Source organism: Lissotriton helveticus, chromosome 8 (genome assembly GCF_964261635.1).
Source record: "Lissotriton helveticus chromosome 8, aLisHel1.1, whole genome shotgun sequence".
In the NCBI taxonomy this organism is placed as follows: domain Eukaryota; kingdom Metazoa; phylum Chordata; class Amphibia; order Caudata; family Salamandridae; genus Lissotriton; species Lissotriton helveticus.
Window position 1 is genome coordinate 254,955,254 of NC_136069.1, and position 19,185 is coordinate 254,974,438.

Here is a 19,185-nt window from a genome sequence, read left to right on the forward strand (position 1 = left end):
ACTGCCAGACTTCAGAGAGTGCAGAATGCTGCCGCCAGAGCGTTGGTAGGTCTCCCCCGCCACTCCTCAGCGGCGGGAGCTCTGAAAAAACTGCACTGGCTCCCGGTGGGAAAAAGGATTCAGTTTAAGGCACTCTGTCTTGCCTTCAAAATCTTTAAAACCGCCTCCCCCCCGATGTTGCGCCCCCTCCTGACGGAGTATATTCCTGGGAGGTCACTGCGTTCAGAAGGACAACATCTGGTGGTCATTCCCCGTACCAATCTAGCCAGAATGTGCGATCGATCCTTCAGCTTGCTCGCTGCCAAGCTCTGGAACAGCCTCCCGGAAACTATCCGTGGCACGCAGGACCTTCTGGCTTTCAGGAAAGCCATCAAAACCCACCTCTTTCAGTAACCGCACCTCTTCTCCTCTGGTATTCCCCTTTTTCTGTTTTTAGTTTTGCTCGCAGCGCCGGGACGCCCCTTTGCTGGGGCAGCCGAGCGCTATACAAATCCCAATAACATTAACATTAACATTAACATTTATGAATGGGGCTGAAAAGCGATCATTGTCTCAGAATTCAGAGTTTCTGGTACTGCAAGTCAGACAGATTCCAGAATGTAAGTCTGCCACCAGCATCTCCTCTCCAACAACGAAGCAAGCCCTGTGGCAGCAGGGGGCCAAGTGATAGCAGCCACACACTACTGATACAGTCCTCACAGAGTAGCAGTCTCACACTCCCATCAGCAGTCTCACACGTGTCATTGACTAGTAATCACAAACTACCAAACGCACTCTTAGATCCCTCAAACTAGAAGTCACACACAACTCACAGAACACTCACAGACTAGCATTCACTTTTTCAACCACTTTTGAGATTTGTAATTATTTTTGTTCATTTGTTCATAGTGAATAAAACTATTGTTTAAAATCACAAATATCATAACACATATGTAGTAAAGATATGTTCTCACAAAATAATTTATTGTTTCTTAACAAATACATAAATAAGTTAAATGACTATTAAATATAATAAATTAGTTTAGAAACATACGCTCAACAAGAATTGTGTCCTGCAGTGAAAAATAAACCTAATTTTCAGCATTGAATTCTAACTTTCTTAAAACTTGAACCAGTACTGCTTCGAAAGTACTCCTACAGCAGTCTTTTTATTCACATTTTAAAAGACCTTCTCCTTCCATTAGTGAACTTTTTCTGAAGATATCTTAGCATCCTAACCAGCTGGTGTTCTTCAGTGTTCGGGTGACCTTCTTAGACTTCATGTTGAACTCAAACTGCTTATGTCCACTGAAGAAATACAAAAGTCCTGCAAATAAAACAGAAAGACTATCAGTGCATGTGTAATGTTTGTGAAAATGATTTACTTTATTATCGGTCGGTCAAGAAGAAACATCATTATTTTGCTGCGGTTATCTTCAACTTTTCCAAACTGCCATTCTATTGACAATATTAACATATTTTAACAATCAAAATTAAACCGATCATTGATAAATACTTTACTAAATAGTGTAAAACAGCAGGGACCCTTTTGTTATGCCAAGAAAATGTTTCTTGGTCTTGCTTTTTCATTCTACGTTATATTGCAGGGCTGTTGTTTGCTTTTTAGTTCTGGCTAAATAAGTAGACACAACAGTAGCCATCACAAGACAACATTGTTTTGCATTGTATTTGTTACATTTACATTTTGAAACATGGCTCTCACAAGCACCCAAGGACATTGGTGGCATGCTTCTTGGTGGCAGTGCTTGGGTGGAAGAACATGTATCTGTTATGTGGCCTGTGCGAGTAGTGGTTTGATGTTGTGTGTGAGGACCAGAGTTGAATTCTTGTCCTGTTTGTGTCACTGCAGCTTGGTGAGTAGTAAACATAGTAATACAACTGTTGTGCTTAAAGATGACATTGTACTGATGTAGAGAAAATGCATGAGTTTTGTGTGTCCTCCTATGTGGAAAGTACTTTGGTGCTGTGTGTTACTCCAGGGACTGCTCATGTGGTTGAATAGGACACTCTGGTTAGGAGGTCAACTCTTTGGCACTGCAGACTTCATTCATAGCTGAGAGAACATTACTGACTCAGGTGGCAGAGTCTAGCTCGAGAAGCTGGCTGCCTTACTATACCCTGTCTTGAAGATTAAGGGAGTTCAGAAACATCAGTAAGTATGTTTGGAAACAGTAGATTGTGCCTGTGCTCTGCTCAGATGGTAATAATGACTTGGGGTTTTGGTGCAGTGAAGAGGGAATAACTTAAGTTAAGAAAGGCAAAAGGTGTTAATTTCTTCTAGTTTAGTACTCTGTTATTGGGCACACATTGTTTAATCAGCAATCAAACATGTTTCTTTTCTTGGGTGTGTTTTAATCAACCTAGGAGTTTCTTTTTAACCCCGTCCTCACATAGCTGAATTATAAAATATAGCAACACTTATGATATTTCAGTCACAAGCTCTACCAGTCCAAAGCTTTAACTAAGGGAACTCCTTACCATTATCTTCGAAAACAGCATTAACTTTCTTGCCAATCCCTGGAAACTCATCTTCTATCCGTCGTGGAGATTCTTTGTCCATGGTCTTTCTGGCTTCATCATAGCTATGGAGCAAATAGTTTACAAGGAATTAGGATCTTCAGTTTGGTGAAACCCATACACATCATTATGTTTCACAGTATTATTACCATTACTATTACCATCATCATCATCATGAGCATCGTCATAATTATGTTTCATCTTTTTTATATTTAAGTTCACCACCCCTAAGAATAATGATCCATTATTTATCAGCTGGAACTTCCATTAAAGATTTACTGTTACTTATTGTGGGTGTCAGCTTCTAAAAGCAACACTGAGCTTTCTCTCCACTAGCAAGTTAAGAGCTGATAAAAATGCATGAATGTTCTAAACTGCAGGAGCCATATTGTGGAACTACTGCACTGCCCTAAAGTAAGGCTTCTGCGCCTTCTGCTCTTCAATGTGGTGCGCAATATTAGATAACCTCTGTAGTGCGGCTGAACTTGATGGCGCAAGACCGAGTGACCTCAAGTACCTTTGAAAATGCCTTTAGGGACTCCAATAAGCTTGCCACAGTGCACAGTGCTGGTAACAGGTACCACATCTTTGTCAATGGAAGGAAGGGCAGTAGGGAATCTGGTGTGGAACTAGGATGTTAAATTACAGCTATAATATGGACAACTGTTGCTTGTTGGGACAAGGCCATGCCTAACAAGAACAAGGAGCCCATTACTCCTCCACCCCACCGAGGGGGCTTAGTTCATCTGTAAGCCTATTTACTAAGACTTCATGAAGTGAGAGTAGTAGAAAATGTTAACCAGCACAAAGCAGTTTCCCTTGGGTTGAGCATCAGCCTGGGGTGTGTTACTCTGGAGGAACCATCATCTGGCCAATGCACTCTCTTCCTTGTATTGTTCCCCATTGCTCAGGTATTGGTCCTTTCCTCTTCTCTCTCTAACCATCAGTCTTGGCTAAATTGTATTTCATTCATTTAGATTACTTGCTGAAAACACATAAATATTATTCTCTTTTGCCATCTTCGCCCCTAATATTTAAGCCAAAATCACAAATTGCCCTATTAGGCATGGTGCTATAAAAAATCAATACCCCGTTTCAAAGCATTTGAAGACTTAGCACTTCCCCACATTCTCAACAATATTAGCAACTACTTCCCTTCATCTGCAAAATGCTTTGCCACGCAACTCCACCTTGGTACCACTGTCTTTGTACAGGACATTCTAATTCAAGACCTTCCTACATTGTCCTGGTGGACCCAGCGTGATGAGCCATACACACGCCCAGCTCATCCTCCCACCCAGCAGCACCTTCCTCAACATTAATGTTGTTTATGTTTCTATAGCTTTGTTTCACTCCCAACTCATAAACTCTATCCCATCCACCTCTTGGTTTATAAAGCCACCAACAGCTGTCTTGCTGGGTCCTGCCTTGCTAACACTGCAACATATTTGTTGTGATGTTAAATGTTTCAATGTAAATATAAATACATGCAGTTGGTAAGTTTTCATCATAATCGCCAGGGGCACCTCTGACATTTACTGAAAGTACCGAATGACGTCATCAGAACATCACAATCTCACATCCTTACCTCCAGTACTCCTCTCCAACAAAGAAGTATGTTTTCTGTGTGCTTTGAAGGTACACAGCTGCATTGATGTGCTTCACGGTCCTTGGGAAACCAAGTTTGTAGATGTTTTTAGGGTAATTGGGCAGAATGTCAAATCCCTGAAGAGCCCAGTATTTCGATCCTTAAGGAATAAACAATAAAGGATGTTAGCACGCCTTTTCCTAATTCATTATTAGCATTCTTTATGACGTCCCGATTAACCTTGAAAACAAAGTCATCTACATGGAAGTAGGTCGTTAAAACCCTTCTCGGTCTGCTTTCAGTCGATAAATTAAATTTTCAGACACTGCTTAGTGCACTTGTTCCTATATATACAACACTTTTCACTGAAATTACATTCCACTGACATGTAGGTGGCAATCACATTCAACCGACAGTTTCAAACATTTATTTCTAGGAGCATCATTTTTAAAGGCTCTGCAGGTCCACTGTGTACGGATCAAGGAGCAAATGAGAAGAATTTGTTTTTTATGTTAAGCGAATAAAATATAGAGTGATTATCCACCCATAGTACAGGGACTTAATGTAAATCCGTGGACTTTCGTATTACAAGTTCCTGATTCGACCCCTAGTTAATGTTTAATATTAAAAGGCAAATTACATTACTTATGAATGTCGCATACTCAAATTGATCAATTCATTACTAAGCACAGCTCTAACATGTCGCAAAACACACTTCAAGGCGCTTGGTATCATGTCTGTGCACGGTCCACACCGAAGACTGTGGAGACCCGTGGTATATTTCCAGGGGTGGGATGCGCAGTCAGACCTGAGACACAGGTGAGAGAGGGTAACACAAGTGAGAAAATAACCCAAAGGGCTAATGTAGATAAATACAGTTGTCTAACCAAGGCCCAAGTTTCTGGGTAATGGCATGGGCCATTTAAAAGCTTCAATAGCTCTAAGGAAGTCAGGTAGGGTCAGATTTATTGAAGCATAGCATATGAACTTCTGGGGGTTCTAGGTGTGTCAAAGCTATTGTGGACTGTTGCACTAAGGGTCCTACACCCCAGTGGAGAGTAAACGTCTAGCGTGCACCCTAACCTGTAGTTCATGAATGGTGATCATTTCAGGCAACAATAATGTTACTGCTATGGTGCGTTTGCATTGCTTCTCTTCTCCAGTTATAGAGGCTATCTCTCCTTTTTATGATGACGAGAAATGGATTATTGATTGCCCCTTCTTTTAACGTCATAGAAGAATTCTCATCCATTAAATGCTATAGAAAGAGCGGGGTTTCACTTCAGTCGAAATTATGTCATTCTCAAAATTATCAAATTCAGATAACATTGGAATTGTCCCCTGTGCTTGGTTCAGGATAAGCAACAACACTGCAACAACGCCAACCCAACAATGACCCAGAAGTCGTTGGATGACCGAGGCCTGGAATGTCCAAAATAGGCAAAGGAAGGCAATTGCATCAGATTTTCCAACAGAGAAAAACAATGACCACTTAAATTATTTAATGTAGGTTGATTGCATCTGAAAATGTAATCTCATATGGCGCCAAAGGACCTTCAATGAACACTAGTGATCTGTGCAAACTATGGGTTTTGGGGAAAGATAAGTGGAATGTGACCTTCACTACAGCATGAGCAATCAAGGGGTTAATGCATGAAGGACACGGACATTTTTTTTATCTTGAATCAAGTAGAGTTTAGATTATTGATTATCTTCATCCATTACAACCACTGGGTGCTTTCCAGGCCAAGATTCAACATGGTAACAAGAATATGGTGGAAATGATTATGGAATGTAAATACCTTTGAAGAGGAAAATCTGATCCGTCTCTGGATTTTCATAGGCGGCCTGGATACCAGATGGCAAAGATGGCCAAAATGTTGAGATTGGATAATTGTAAACCTCTGTTACGGTTGGAACTCTGCGCCACAAGAAGCTGTTTTGGAAAAATAAAAGCACATCAGTGAATTTGCATATCAAAATTGTCAACCCTGTAAACCAATCAACATTATTTAGGGTATGTCGGCAAATAGACAAAAACGTATATACATTAAGGAAAGTAACACTAGAAATCACTGCAAATGTTTCGAAGCTATTGGTGCAACTCTAAAGTTGTCTGCACGTCTTGAGTGAGTGACAATTATTTTTGGACCTGAATTAGCCTCTCCAGCCCTACTCAATAAAGTCCAAATTAGAAATGTTTTTCATTACTTTACCTGTCCTTGAAAAAGATGATTTCTCCACGTAATGTGGTGATGGCATCAAAAACAAGAGTTGGGTCACAGATGGATGGATTGATGGGAGTCGAGGTAGTTGTGGTGGTAGTTGGTGTGGTTGCTTCTGGTGCTGTGGGAACTGGGTTTGGAGATGCTCCTAATGAAATGAAAACAAAAAGTCTTTCAAAACCAATGTGAAATATTATGCAATATGAACTCATGCACGTAAAAGTCACCTTCTTTAAAATCTCACATTCATACATCACTTGCTAGAACGTAATAGTTTAAAGAACATATTGGCCCTGCCTTAAAATTCATATTTTTATATTGTAGAAGGAAAATTAACATAGCATGCGAAGTTAACTTACCATACAGGGCTTGAATGCCATCGACATCATCCTGGGGGAGTTGGAATCGGGCTGGATCAGTATAGGAGTAGGTCGGATACATCAGAGCACTGCGGTCACCAGAATGAGACAAGCCTAATGAATGGCCAAACTCATGGGCAGCCACCAGGAACAAGTTGTATCCTGTGGAACAAAGCAAGACAAATATGATGAATATACTCTCATGTCATATACAGTTCGCTAGTAGGACATTGTTCATTGTTTATTCATTTCAGAATGCAATGAAACAATAGCTAGTGAAGCAATAAACCAAAAGCACTTTAAACTAATAACCGATTGTAAGCTAAGAAAAAGTTGTGATCTGAAAAACCAATGAGTCAGACAAGTAGTATGTAACCATCAGGGGATTTGTGGGTCTATGCGGCTTTACCTGGTGTCCTTTTCGAGTCTATATCGGCACACTGAGATCTGCCAAGTATAACCTGAACTACCAGAGCCTTAAGGATATTGTATACTGCCAGTGCTACCAAGGACTACTAAACCCTATCAGAATATCTGAAGCCTACTGTTAGACTTGGGCCTTAGGGCAGGTTCACCCCTAATCTTTTTGCTTTTGTTTGTGACCCTGTGTAGTGATTTTTGGGTCTTGGCGCACTTTTTCCCTGTGTCCCAGAGTGAAAGTGCGTGCGTGTAGTATGGCTGGCCTGCCCTCCCATAGGAATGCATGGGGAATGTGTGTGCCCTGGTAGTTCCTGATGTGTGGGGAGTGCAGGCTCGAGTTTAGTATGTATGAACTCGTGGGAATGAATGCTGCGCAATGGTATGTGCGGCTTGTATGTGTCTAGAAGGGAAGTGCTACTTCTGGACATTGATGTATGTGTGCAGTGAGGATACTGGAGCGTGATTGGCTGGAGCTGGCTGGCATGCCAGGCTCCAGGAAGTCTGGATGGGTCTGCCCGGTGGTGAGTGTGAGATCAGCATGAGTGATGTGTGGGAGGAGTAGATCTGGGTCCTGGATGGGCTGGGTTTTCCCCACACAATGCTGGCTCCGCCCCCCTGTGGTTTGTCTAATGACCCTAGCCTCCCCAGTGAATGAAAGGGGTGGTTGGGCCATCAAGGGTACTCCCAAGCCAGCTGCAACTGGTTTCCCCCCACCCTGCACCTCCTAACAAAGGAATTCATGGTATAAAAATGGGGCTGTGTCCCCACAGAAATGGTTCTACTTGTGGATCCTTGCCAGAGGGGGCTGCTGCTGCTGGGGCCAGGAGGACCGCCACTTGGACTGTCTCCCTGCCTGGAGACCCAGTGTGCTGGCTCTGGCCCTGCCCTGCCCCTCTGCCTGCCTCCAGTCCCTGCTGGAGCTTTTGCTGTGCCTGGGAGTGCTTTTATTGGATTTATAGCGCTAGGAGCGCTTTCCTGGTGCCCCAGCGCTCAATAGCGCTTTGCTTGTCTTTCTAGCGCTGAGCGCGCTGATCCTGTGCTCCCAGAGCGCCTGGGAGCGCTTTGTCGATATTGCCGGTGCCTACTCGGCATTGGCGCCGATTTGCCGATTTTTGGAGCGAGCGAGTGCCCACCTCGCTTTATTTTTAATTTGAAGGCCGGTGCCACCCGGCATTGCCCCGTTGTGCGGATTTTATTTCAAGCCGGTGCCCACCCGGCATTGCCCCGTGTTCACCGCCGCAGCCCGGGAGCCCTGAAAGCTGTTGCCGGGCCGCTGCCTAGAGCGACCCGGAAGTCCCGCCTCCTGACCCCCAGGGCCGCGCTGCCATTGGCGGCCCCGGCGGAAGTCAGGCAGAAGGACGGTGCGACGAGGCCAGGCAGGAGACCAAGGAAGCCTGCTCCCGTGTCCACGAGGCTCCCGAGGAAGAGGAGCCGTCCCGCCAGCAGACAGCCGGTGAGTGAAGGAAGGGAGGAGGGCGTCGGGGCACGCTGTCGGTGCCGCCCCTCCCCTTCCGTTTGCGGACCAAGCGAGGTCCTCGGTGTGATCGAGCCCAGAGGCTCGTGGGGCATTGTCCATTCCTCCTTGTTTCCCGAGCGGCCCCGATTGGCAGAGGGCCGCTCCAACGTGTGTGGCATTTCTTTGTTGGAGCCAAGAGGCTCCGGGGGCATTATTGATTCCTGAGTCCCCCGTGAGGGACTCCCACGTGGCCGCATTTTTGGTGCTTGGAGCCCCGAGGCTCCTGGGGGCCATTTGTTTATTTAGAGCCCGAGAGGCTCCCGCCCTACTTCTATGTTACGAGCCCCGAGGCTCGAGGGGGCATTTCCCTTATTTCAGAGCGCTGAGCTCTTAAGGGCATATTTGTTCATTTAGAGTCCTGAGAGACTCGCTGGGGGCATGTTCCTTGTTTAGAGCGCTGAAGCTCTAAATTGCAGATTTGCTTGGCGAGCCCCTGAGAGGCTCCTTCCCCACCTTGTTCTTGGGCCCTCCTGGCTCCAACGTTACAACTGTCCAGCACTTAGTGGACAGTTGCCACGTTTAGGCTTTGTGTCTGTGCTGCCTGCGCAGACCTCCCTGACACTGAGACTCAGGGCATTCCGCCCCTTTCGAGGCCAGTTGGCCTGAGGGACATTTTGAGTGTTGTGCTACATGCACCCTGCGCATTGTGATTTCTTTGCTATGTGATTCTTGCGCAAAAGTTCTAACTTGCACCTCTGAATGTGTATTAATGTTTCATGTGCAATTCTTGGTTGTTATTACCTTTGCTAAAAGTGACCTGCTTAGGTAATTCTTTATGTGTTTATCCCCTTTGCTAAAAGTGACCTGCTTAGAGGATTGTTTGTGTCATTACCTTTGCTAAAAGTGACCTGCTTAGGTAATGCCTTGTGCTTTTATTTCCCTTTGCTAAAAGTGACCTGCTTAGAGGAATGTTGATGTTTGATTGCCTTTGCTAAATGTTACTTGCCTAGGTGATTATTTTAGGTTTCCTTCCCTTTGCTAAATGTGACTTGCTTAGGTGATAGGTTTTCCTTCCATAGGTCCTGATGATAAGGTCCTAGTTCCCTGCGTGATTTCCCTACAGTGTTTAGGGTGGTGTAGGAGGTATTTTCCCTCAACCAGTAGTTACTGGTTGTATGCTATATTCACTATTTCTGTGTTACAGTCATTGTATGTTGATGTGCTAAAGTGTTATACCTACAAGTATTATTTCTAACAAGTGCATACCCCTGACAGTGGTCCAGGTGGCCCTGTCCTGTACATAATCCCTTGTAAATCTTGCCCGTGCCTGTTGGCACATTGTAAAGTGTGTGTGTTATCTAATGTGTTTTTATTATTATAATACAAAGGCTATTTTTGATATAACCTTGTGTGGAGTTTCCTTTGTGGTGGGCCTTTGGTTGTTGTCGCTGGGGTGCGCGCGCAAACGCTTTACACATCGCCTCTGAGATTAGCCTTGCTGCTCGCGCCACGTTACCTAGAGGGTGAGCGGGGGTTATCTTGGTGTGTGACTCCCTTGCCCTGACCTTGGAAGTGGTGGTCTCTGACTGACCTTGGCGCAAGCCTTGGCCAGCCAGAGGTCCCGTTTCTAACACCTACCAATGTTTCTAAGGTATACCAGACTGTACCTGACCCTACTATGGTCTACATTACCATTAGAGCCTGTCAACTCTGGGTTTATCAAGATGAACAAAAGTAGAGCCTAGTGCCTCTCCTTCTACAATAGTGATGTCCAAATGATGCCACTTTAACAGTTACTACAGAGCAGCTTTTTTTGGAATGGTGTGTGTCTCCCTATTGTGAACAGGACTAATTGGCAAGCTCTGAACTTTCTGAACCTGTCAATGTATTATGCAGACTAGCTCTAAGGACATTGAAGTTACTTCCTGAACACCTGAGTTCTTGTGTCGTTCGTTTGGATATATTAATTAGCATTGTGTATGAATTCTAAAATTAACAGGGGAACAAATAACTGAATGTGAGGGATCATACTATGGAATTTAGGGAGAATTTCATTTTTGACTGACAATTTAAAGTAATAATTGAAAACATTTACGCCTGAAAGATATAGTGAGAATCTAATCCAGCATTATGATTTTTAAATGTATATGTCAATTTAGCCCTAAAAGGTGCATATTAGAATATATGTATATGAAGGTACAACTGTGTATAATGCCCTCGCTTTATTAAACTGTTTCTAAGCTGAAGAAATTTTCGTATCTTTCCCAAGGAAGGTGCAAAATAATTTTTCGTAAAACTTATATGTTGTTTCCTGCGAATTTTTAGACTGTGTGAGCTAATGTTATAAATTTGACTTTGAAAATAGGACAATGGGGATGTGGGATCCCACGCTGTGAGCAGTGACAGTAACTACTGTATTAAATAAAATATTCTATAGTCAAATAATTCTAATCAAGACATTTTAACCTTTAAGATGTCATCAGTTTTTTTTAAATAAAGCAATAAAGCTCGCAAAATACATCTCTTTCTACAGATAACTACGTAGTCCGTCCTCTTATGTAGGAACATTCAGAAATAAAATGTTTTATGTGTAAAAAGTAAAAAAATAAACCAAATATTGTATTTGTTCGAAACTCTAATCCACTAATCGCTTCTTCAGACACATCACACACCCACCATTCATGGTGATACCATATCAGGTTCACATACCTTAGTTCAATGAAATTCTGATAAAGCAGACTCATTCACAACTAATTCCTTATCTATCCAGTAGTAATATTTCTATATACATTATTTTAATGCTTTGTTTAGGGTAGACTGTCTGTTCTTCTGATCAAATTGCTTTAGATTATTAAATTGAATTAAACTTGTATGAAATATTTATATGAAATCAGTGCAATAACAAATATGCAAAAGAGAATGTAAATGTCAGAACACAGATGGCACTATGAAGAAAGTTTGACTGTATGCATATATATGTATTTGACCTCGATGGAGATCAAGGCAGCAAGGGACACCAGGCTAGATCCCGTGTTCATGGTTTATGATTGTTACAAGTGATGCAGGGTATGTATAGGATCCTATAATGTGGAGTGAGTTAGTATCATTTAAAGATATGTGTCTTTCATTTCTCTGTGAACTGCACGTGGGTAGCAAGGTCAATTCTTTTGTAATTGGCAAAGCACTTAATGATTTCCTCCAGGAGGCATTGACTCAAATTGACCTTTTCCTCATGGGTTGATTTCCCCTTTGTATTTGTACTCATGACGACCCTCACATAAGTATCACTCATTCAATGACACTTGAATAAGATTCAGAGAATGGTTTCATGTCGGTGAACACCTACCGGCTGACCCTGCGGTCCAGGTTTCGTCTTCATCAAAGTGCGCATCGCCACCAATTGAATTCCCAGGTGCAAAGGCGTGGGCCAGAGTTCCATGAGGTCCATCAAATGGGTAGAAATCACCATGCACTAAAAGAGTAAATGGCAAATTAGCAAACTCTGCAGGAATAGAAGCTAAGGAATAATGAAAAACAAGGGAGATCTCCCAAGGATGATTGCAGCACATTGATTCATCCTTACCTCCTGCTCCAAAGGAGATCTGGATATCAGCCGTCCCCTCGTAGATCCGGCTAAAGGTCAGTGGGGTCACATCGCTCCAGACTTTGAAGGCTCTCCGGATTGCTGTATCTACGTCAGCCTCATGCATGTCAGGGGTGTAGTTCAAAATTCTTTTTACAAAAAATTACAAACATAAATATTAGTGGTGCTTGTGTGCATTGGGAACAATAGTATATACTGTCATCTAAAACGTTTTCTATCATGTTACCTGTATGTCAAAGATGTTGTTCTCCATGTAGGGCGACCGCCAAAATGGCTGTATTCGGCCGCATCAGCAACTCCACAGCGGGGCTTGTGCATCATTTCCAGTGTGTTGGAATCCAGCTTCCCAGTCACTTCTAGTCCAAAAAACGCCTGCATTTCTTGAAGTTTTTCAGAGAACGGGCTGTGCTTTTTTCGCGTAATAGGTGTTCCATCTTCATTGAGGTTGTAGAATTTCTTTAAATATTCCTGAAATTAATACAAATAACAAGTCAGTAAGTTAGTTTGCCAAAAATAAAGGAATCTTAGAAACCTCTCAATTGCCACAAGTGTTCCTGTCAATGAGAGGTCATGACCCCATTAGAGTTGAATGACTGTTTTGAGTCTAATATAAAAGATGGCTTTCTAGTCTTCCCTTGGAGAGTTGTTCTGCAGTGTCAGATGGCCTAGGTCTGGTGGAAAAATGTTTGAGGGACAGTGGGCTGAGATTGTATGTTGTGAAACAGAACCTTGGCCTTATCTGGGATGCAGAACTGAGCTTAAATACTCCGCTTGCGACACTTGTGCACAGTGCATTATCAGACTAGGCAGCCATATTGACTTCTGCAGTTCATCACCACAGAACAATGCCTGCCTGAGGCAAGGGTCTCCTTCCAACTTAGAAAGTCACTGTTTGTGGGTCTTTCATTTAAGTACAGACAGAAGCAGACCAGTTCCTGAACAGTGGTCACAGTTAAGAGCGATGTTTAAGATTTTACCACCAATGCTGGACTGGGATGCTACATTCAGCAGTGGAAAACACTCACATAATTGCCTATTACTACAGTGACCGCAGTGAGCGAGCCCGGCATACAGTGACCGAGGCTAGTGACTGTCTCTGGGGTTATGGGGGAGCCAATAACACATTTTACAAAACAATTTTAGAAATAAAAATGCTCAAAAACCACTACCTTACAGCTTGCTCTGAAGAAAAAAATGGAGCTACTACAGTATAAAATGCCATTACTTCTTTGCAGCAGTAAACTGTACAAATGCGTCTAATAAAACCGTATGTTCCTTCCTCAGGGTTATAGATGGGTCTGGAGAATCCTCAAATCTCCCAATCCTAAACACGCTCAATTGTTCCTAAGCCTCCTAGGATGTTTCTGCTTGTCCCATATGGCAGGACCACCCTAGGTAGTCACTTAACAGAAGTGTAATTGTGTATTTCTTTTGGAATCTGCAGTTAAGTTACTGTATACTAAAGCCATTGGTACATATCTCCTGGGTTCTGCGGGCTAGTGCATCTCTTATTACATTCTAATGGCACATTTCTGTGACTATTTAAATCTAATAGTATTTTGCTGCTTTGGGTTCTGTAGTACAATGACCTAAACAGATTTCCCCACGGGCTTTCAAAATAGAGGAGAGTGGCCTTTATATATCTCTCTAGTGATAATCTGGGTTCCCATAGTTTACTTTTCGCAAAGTTCTAATGACGTTTGGTAGCCCACTGTTTGCGCTTGAGACATTGGTGACATTGGCGTTCCTTCTACCATGCTATTGGACAGGATTCGTATATGTAGGTCATCTCAGCACATGATGTGCTGTAAACATAGGATTTAAAAAATAGATATATTTGGTATGTATGATTAGTGCCTGAAAATGTTTTCTGCCTTCCGTAATGAAGTAATGCCTGCTTCCTTTCATTCGCCGACAGACATGTTCTGCTCTTCCTTGTAATATGAGTGCAGTCAGCAGGGAGCCGCCTCTCAGCCTACTGCTATGACATTTTTATATACCCCAGGGCCAAAGTTTCCTAGTTCTCATTAACTTCTCGTGCCACTTCATTGCTTGCTAATCGGGCACGCAGACCAGTTGAAAACCTGCAGTTTTTATTTTTCTCGTTTTCACAGTATTATTACGCTCTTTGCTAATAGTAGAATTGTATTATACTGCACTTTATATATCGCTGTATCACCCTAAAAAGGATCCAAATCAACGTTTATTTCACCTTTAAAGTTGATATATTAAAATATCAATTCATCCATATTTTATTAACTGAACAACTTCCAAGATTAAGGGATTCAAGTTTCAGCCGAAAAATGTTATAACGCGCAGAACAGAATTTAGCATTTCTTGCAAGATTTTGTTTTCAAGAGTCGATAATTTGAAAATAACTACAAGATTTACCGCAGAACCAAAACATACTATTATGGTATTTTAACTCTTCCTTTATGCAGACTGGGATTCTGCTGGACTCAGTTCATGGACTGAAGTCTGTCCTGGACTCACCTCTGCCAGCTGTTGACTCTCATCCCGGTCTTCGGTTACAGGCACTGCAGGGAAGGCATATGTGTGCAGCACACCCAGGAGCAGCAGCAGCGACAAGGACTTCATTCTTCTCTTCTCCTGGCCCTCCCTCTGCTCAGTGAAAGGTCTCTCTGTGGGTTCTCTGCCTCTCCATCTCGCTGCCCCCTTTTATACAGTCCTGCGAGCGGCCCCCGGTCACCTGCATGAGTCACTTCCACCAGATGCAAGTCAAAACGCATCCAGGGTGCTACATCATCAGTCTGTTTGGTAAATCCCTCAATGTAGCAATCCATCCTGTAAAAATACTAGTAGCCAGGAAGAGGTTTTAAAAGTAAAGGGGACATTTTTTTAAACTATGAATTCTGTTAAAAAAAAGTATTTTGCAAATCGCACTTTGGAACGCGCTATTTGTCATATTTCTGGTCCAGCAATAATGAATATGGGAATGGCTTTAAGATAATGACTGCCATATCAGTTATGAAGAAAAATATAGGCTAGAAGTCTGAAAGAAGGCCACTGTCCTGTTGTCCAAGCACCGCCCTTGGTCAAGCTTTCACTTATATTTTCATTAAAACATAGATATAACCAATTGTATAGTTAGATGTTATTTTCATTAGGGCACCAATGTCACTCATTAAACTCGCCAGAGTGATGATCCATTACATGTACGCGACACAGAATAATCTACCTAGTTATTAGGTGTTGTTTAGTAACCAAATTGTATGTAGTGACTGTTAGGAAGTGAATCTTCCCTCGTGTCCGGGTCCTCAAAGCCCAGCTTTGAAACGGGAAACATCATTAACAACGAAGGCACTACTACGCGTAACGTTTACAACGAGGCACTTACCACGTAAACGTCTTTCCAACGCGTATGCCTTCAACGATCGTATTTACCACGAAAAAAAAAAACGAAGGATTAAATAGGGGGGTTGGGGGGGGGTCTCCCCCCCCATAAAAAAACGATCCCGCCGTGCCGAAAAAAACAGTGTCATAAGAGAGGAAGCGGAATAAACTTCCGCTTCCTCTTTATGACGTAAGAACGACGTGGCAAAGAAGATGAGGGGAAAACGAATTCCGTGGTAACGCATGCGTGGAAAAGGCATGCGTTGCAACGGAATTCGTGGTAACGACATATAACCCTTTGAAACACCAGAAATCTACAACTATAGGTTTCCTTTTACTCTTGGAATAGATTTCGAACTTTGTGGTAATCGAATTCACATCAGTTTTAGGAGTATTCCTTGACATGGTCAGCGACTAGCTGCCGCCTCCCCCCCAATCCGGCACCCAACACCCAGGAACGTGGACACGAGACGTGTTTTACTTTTTGGAAGGCGGGCGCTAGTCGCCCGGCCGTATTTATTAAAGTATGAAATTAAAAAAGGTTTTAATTGCATAATCAACAATGAATACAAAAATCAGCAGGACATTCAGTTATACAATTGTTATCAACAAGTTTGAGAGCCTGACCTTAACAAAACTCTAATACAAGTTGTTCCTAGCTTAAACTAAACATCCTACCTTGATTTTTGTACATTTCTGGCCATATGGCAGGGTCACTACCGGTGTCAGGTCCTACAAGCTGCGCCTTCCCCCTAGAAGTGCGCATGCGCAGTGTTACCCCGGGAATTGCCCGGTCTACGCCCCAAACTCCATTTACCCACTAAAGGAGGGCCCTTACTCTGCGCCGGTGGCGTCATGAGTCCACGCGCGCGGGGTGGCTACCAGCCTAAGGAAAGCGTGAACTACTCCTACCCGCGCTCCTTTGCATATTACCTTGCCCCTGGAGTACTGGGAGTGGCCCGCAGGCCCCTCCCCCCGGGCGAGAACCTCCATAGGATGATGCCCGCCCCCTCAGACCTCAAATATGTGCTCACCGATAATGACCTTACCGCATGTCCCATACCTAATAAATACGACGACCTATGGAGAAATTCTAAAGGACAACTACACTGGCTAATAAATAACAGTATCCACGCATAGCTAAAAGGGGAAAAAGGCCTAACGACACATGGCATAACATTACAGTTTGGTTCACTCATGTTACTCAAAATTACAATATCAACGTATAGCTACAAAGGGAAAAAAGGCCTAAAGACACATATCTTCAAATACAGTTCACTTCACACATCACTTTTCTACAAAGGGGAAAAAGTCCTAACAACAGATCACAAAATACAACAACAGCCTACTCTCTACCGCGGTCCATACCTTTGAAACTTACCATTAAACCGGACCTAATGCTGCTTAAACTTTGTACCAAGGGATGGTGGGTGGGAAACAAAGAAGCCCCGAACGCGGGGCACAGCGTTCAGCGAGGGAGCGTCCAGGGACAAGGGGGTCTCCTGGGCGCTCCCCACCTCTTATTCCCGAGGGGCCGGGTGGCCCCTCCTATCGCCCGCCCCCCCCGACCCGGAACCAGTCCATTGAATCCGGGTCAGGAGGGGCGCCGGCCAATCGGCGGTGGGCCGCGCCCCAGGGCACGCCCCCACCGTCGAAGGACCGAGGGGGAGAGGAGGTGAGGCGGTCGCCGCGCCGCCATGCGTGCGGGGGGGCCGAGGGCCCCCCCTTTTCACATGGTCAGCGACTAGCTGCCGCCTCCCCCCCAATCCGGCACCCAACACCCAGGAACGTGGACACGAGACGTGTTTTACTTTTTGGAAGGCGGGCGCTAGTCGCCCGGCCGTATTTATTAAAGTATGAAATTAAAAAAGGTTTTAATTGCATAATCAACAATGAATACAAAAATCAGCAGGACATTCAGTTATACAATTGTTATCAACAAGTTTGAGAGCCTGACCTTAACAAAACTCTAATACAAGTTGTTCCTAGCTTAAACTAAACATCCTACCTTGATTTTTGTACATTTCTGGCCATATGGCAGGGTCACTACCGGTGTCAGGTCCTACAAGCTGCGCCTTCCCCCTAGAAGTGCGCATGCGCAGTGTTACCCCGGGAATTGCCCGGTCTACGCCCCAAACTCCATTTACCCACTAAAGGAGGGCCCTTACTCTGCGCCGGTGGCGTCATGAGTCCACGCGCGCGGGGTGGCTACCAGCCTAAGGAAAGCGTGAACTACTCCTACCCGCGCTCCTTTGCATATTACCTTGCCCCTGGAGTACTGGGAGTGGCCCGCAGGCCCCTCCCCCCGGGCGGGAACCTCCATAGGATGATGCCCGCCCCCTCAGACCTCAAATATGTGCTCACCGATAATGACCTTACCGCCACAGGCCAGTATTGTTAACCGACGATCTGGCCTCCCCCTCTATCCCCTGCCTAAGGACACACTCCTCCTATCCCAGCCCTCTAGCCAAGCCCAGATATTGTCAGACCATAGGACATTACCCTCTTCTGTCAAATGAACCCCGTCCTTCAAGTAATACTTGTGACCCCAGATGCACCCATGAGGTATTGACTGTAACACGGGGGTTCGAAACAACCTATCCAACCGTGTGTTGATCCTCTTTACCGAGTGATTCAACGCCCTGACCGAATGACCCCCCCGCCACTGAAGTCGAGGTATGAGTTGTGACCATACTAGCGTGCACCCGGGGCAGGTCCTAGCTATCCAACCCGCTGTTGAGATAATCTCTTCAATCAAGATGCGCCTGCCCAGTGTTGCCAAGTCGTTCTCCCCAAGGTGAAGTATCACCACTGACGGTGGAGACCGCTGGCGTGCTAACAGCCCTTGGAAGAAACCCCTAAACTCGTGAAGACACAACCCACCTCTGCCAAAGAACGTGATATTCAACCCTAGTTGTGCCGCCCTTTCTTTCTTATCACCTGACAGGAATACACATTCCGCTCGCTTCACATATGAATGACCGACAATCCAGACATTGTTCTTTGTTGTTTCCTGTTCGCCGCTCCGTGCCGATGAATCTTGGCGGTGCCCGACGACAAATTCCTCCCCTGCGTAACAGGTCTGAGAAACTGTAAGAGAGCGGAAAGAGACCAAGCGTGAGTGACAAGTAATCATAGCATGTCAATCCGAACATAACGTTTATAGCAGTCTGATGACCACCTTCCAATTGTCTTCACTCTTTCCACCGGGAGGCCCCCCGCCACCGCCTCAGTTGCTGCCCCAATCCTGAAGGAATGAGATCCAAAATCTCTAGGATCAAGACCTGCTTTTGTAACCCCTATTTCGAACACTCTCCTGAATTGATACCTGGTCAAGGGGCTCCCGTCGGCGTGACAGAGCAACGCCCTGCCTGCTGAACCGACCATCCGTCCCATGAGTGCTTCTACGTGCCTCACCGGGCAGCACGGGTTGGCGGGTGCCCGTTGCAGAACTATGGTGTGACCCCTAGCTTCTTGATCGGTCTTTGATTTCTGGATAATCACCCACATGGTGTCACCCCTTATCGTCACCCCAGCCTTCTGCAAGCCACCTAATATGTCAGACTTGGATCCTGCCACAAGTTCACTAATTCTCAGCGCCCCATAAAATGCCAGGGAGAATGCCGCCTTAAAAAGAAGCACTTCCCACTCCGAGTTACAAA

General features: G+C 44.4%; 1 pseudogene across 1 annotated transcript; it reads right to left on the reverse strand.

Annotated features, from left to right (window-relative positions):
* Positions 1-985: 985 nt before the first annotated feature.
* LOC144771590 (matrix metalloproteinase-18-like) lies at positions 986-14,834 on the reverse strand (annotated as a pseudogene). Its single transcript, XR_013599373.1, has 10 exons — positions 14,663-14,834; positions 12,396-12,637; positions 12,149-12,297; positions 11,912-12,037; positions 6,690-6,851; positions 6,322-6,478; positions 5,908-6,041; positions 4,106-4,265; positions 2,479-2,582; positions 986-1,306 (listed from the first exon to the last, which is right to left on the reverse strand). The product of XR_013599373.1 is annotated as a matrix metalloproteinase-18-like (transcript).
* Between the last annotated feature and the right edge of the window lie 4,351 nt (positions 14,835-19,185).